This window comes from Elephas maximus, chromosome 16 (assembly GCF_024166365.1).
Source record: "Elephas maximus indicus isolate mEleMax1 chromosome 16, mEleMax1 primary haplotype, whole genome shotgun sequence".
Taxonomy (NCBI): Eukaryota; Metazoa; Chordata; class Mammalia; order Proboscidea; family Elephantidae; genus Elephas; species Elephas maximus.
Window position 1 is genome coordinate 83,839,115 of NC_064834.1, and position 3,176 is coordinate 83,842,290.

At 40.6% G+C, this 3,176-nt stretch overlaps 1 pseudogene; it reads right to left on the bottom strand.

Annotated features, from left to right (window-relative positions):
- Positions 1-1,301: 1,301 nt before the first annotated feature.
- On the bottom strand, positions 1,302-2,248 carry LOC126059429 (olfactory receptor 5V1-like; annotated as a pseudogene).
- Between the last annotated feature and the right edge of the window lie 928 nt (positions 2,249-3,176).

The following is a 3,176-nucleotide window of genomic DNA, read 5'->3' on the forward strand; positions in this document are numbered from 1 at the left end:
AAGGAGGAAAGACTAGGATGACTTAGAATGATATAACAACATGTCAATAGAGATGTGACCATGTCACTTAGTCATAAAAGGACAGAATGCTGCTAAGAGGAATCCAGAGATGATATTGAACACCACATGGTAAGAGAGAGTCAGAAATGCAGAGAGTGTCAGATGCTACTGTGATATCAGACATACGCAAATGTGGTAACCAGGCTGGGAACTTTTCTGGGAAGTAATTAGGGCTCACAGAATTGGGGAGAATATGGAGAAATTCATATATCATTGCTGACCTAATGCTGTATATTGCATAATCAGTACTCTAGAGAGAAAATATTCTCATTTCTATAGGTTACAGGAAGTGAGAATGGACAGTAATTCACAATCAGAAACAACAGCTCTCTATTCAACTCTGTATGGAAGCGCTGAGCTTTATGGCAAAGCAGAGAGTCCAATAGCTACAACAATGGCCTCAAATTTACCAATGACTATGAAGATGTCACAGGACCATGTACCGTTTTTTTCATTCTGTTCTGCATGTGGTTGCAATGAGTCCGCAATGACCAGTGACAACTAACAAGAAAAGTCTGACTAGCAGGGAAAAGTGATCCAAGTAACAAAAACATAGGGTAGTAAATGAGAAGATTGGTTTATGGTTATGGTTATGAGTGAGTGAGTGTGCGTGTGTGTGCATGTGTGTGAAGACGGTACTTGTAGTTTCGAACATGCTGATTTTAAGATGATAGTAATATAGTCAACCAATTTAGATATGTCTGGTCAGAGACGGGGAAAAGTAAATGCTCCACTTGGAGGGACATGTGGAACTGAGAATGGACATGGTCACAGGAAAGGGAGAGAAGCAGAGAAATATAGATTAAGTGGAAACCAAAGATGAAGAAGAGAGGGAACAAAATGGTCCAGCTAAGGAAGCATATCAGAATAATGGTTAGGCAAAGAAGGTAATTAAAGTAAAAGGAAGATAGAGAGACAGGTATGTATATGTGCGTATAAATTTCTACATATACATAGGTATGTCACCTCTGTTGAGTCCTGGTGGCTCAGGGGTTAAGAGCTCAGGCTGTTAACCAGAAGGGTGGCAGTTCGAATCCATCAGCCACCACTCCTTGGAAACCCTATGGGGCAGTTCCACTCTGTCCTATAGGGTTGCTATGAATTGGAATTGACTCCACGGCAACAGGTTTGTTTTTTTTGGGTCTTTGGTCCTGTATATGTCAATAGAAAAACATTATTCCTATGAATTCAGCCAAACTTTGCAGTGAACTCAGATTAAGTGGAATGCTAAATGAGTAATATCATCCTAGCTGTAAACATGTCTTATGGCATAAAACCTTCCTGAGTGTTCCTTTTATCTCTTTGTTTCTCAGGCTGTAGATGATCGGGTTTAACACTGGGGTAATAACCCCATACAGCATTGAGATGAGCCTGTCTCAGGCTGGGGAGTGGTGACTGGAGGAGGTGTGGATGTAGGTAAATATCATTGTACCATAGAACAAACAAACCACAAGGAGGTGGGAAGCACATGTGGAGAAGGCTCTGCGCTTCCGTTCCGCTGACCTGATCTTCAGGATAGTGGATATGATGTAGATATAAGAGATACCAGTGATCAGGAAGGCGTTGACCCCAAGACAATTCCTAGCACAATGAGAAGCATTTCTGCCACATATGTGGAAGAGCAGGAGAGGGCCACCACTGGAGGGATGTCACAATAATATTGGCTGACCTGATTAGACTTACAGAAAGACAGGTGGAACATGAACACTGCGTGCAGAAGAGAATTGAGAAACCCTGCTCCCCAGGTACCAGCCATGAGCTGGACACAGCACCCCTTTGTCATGATGAGGGTGTAACGAAGGGGTAAACATATGGCCATGTACTGGTCTTAAGCCATGACAGCGAGAAGGAAGACTTCAGTGCCTACCAAGGCCACCAGGAAATAAAGCTGCAAAGCACACCCAACAAAAGAAATGCTTTGATTCTCGGTCAAGAGGTTCTTGAGCATCTTAGGAACAGTAGTTGATGGGCAGAAAATATCTAAGAAGGACAGATTTGCCAAAAAATAATACATGGGTGTGCACAGCTTTTGCTCAGTCCCAGTGGTGAGGAGAATGGCCCCATTTCCCACCAAGGTGACCTCATAGATGGCAGCAAAGCCCACAAAGAGAGGATAGCACACCTCCGGGAGGTCAGAGAGCCCTATGAGGATGAACTCTGTGATGATGGTTTGGTTGTAGATACCCATGAACTCTTGGTTAATTTTCTTGGTTATTTATTCTTGCTTAATTTTCAAATTACTTTTAGATATACCTTAATAGTCCAAATAATCACTGTGTTTAAAAAGCCATTGCCACTGAGTCAATTCCAACTCATGGTGACCCTATAGGACAGAGTCAACTGCCCTATAAAGTTTCTGAGGAGTGCCTGGTGGATTCAAACTGCTGACCTTTTGGTTAGCAACTGTAGCTCTAAACTACTACCCCACCAGGGTTTCCTCACCATGTACAGGACTTCTTACAGAAAGACTAACTAAAGGTCTGCAAAGCAATACTTCTGTGAATTTCCTATGTTGCATTAAAAAAACAACTTCTTTATGTTTATATCACATGTGCATGACAGAAAATTCAAACAGAAAAGATGGTTAGAAAATTGAATTCAAATGTCACTTTCTGTGTCATCTCCACTCACCAATTATTTTAGCTTATGGAAAGTGGCAATGCTTTCTTGGTGCAGATAAAATGTGTAGTATAAACAATATAAATTATACATAATTATTTCTTTACACAAATAGAAAGATGCTATTTTGTATAATTTTTTTCTGGCAATATTTAAAAAAATAATCTCTGAGACTACTTGGGAAATGTTACCTTAAGCACACCACCTCTGTACTGTACGGAGAAAAAAATAAACTCTTGCATGTGATGCTCTTCAGATAATGAAATTTGGGCAAGAAAAATTACTATAACAAGCACAAAGTGTTTGGATAAAGTGTTGTCGAGGGCAGTAACTTTCCTTATTAACCCAATGGATCTACAACTCATACAACAGAGAATCAGAACAGTTATATGAAGTGAGACCTTTCCACGTGCTGCAAATGTAAGCATGTGAGGGCACTAAGAATACTTGCTGAACTCAGCTTTTGTCATAGTCACAGTCAAACTTGTAATGACTTA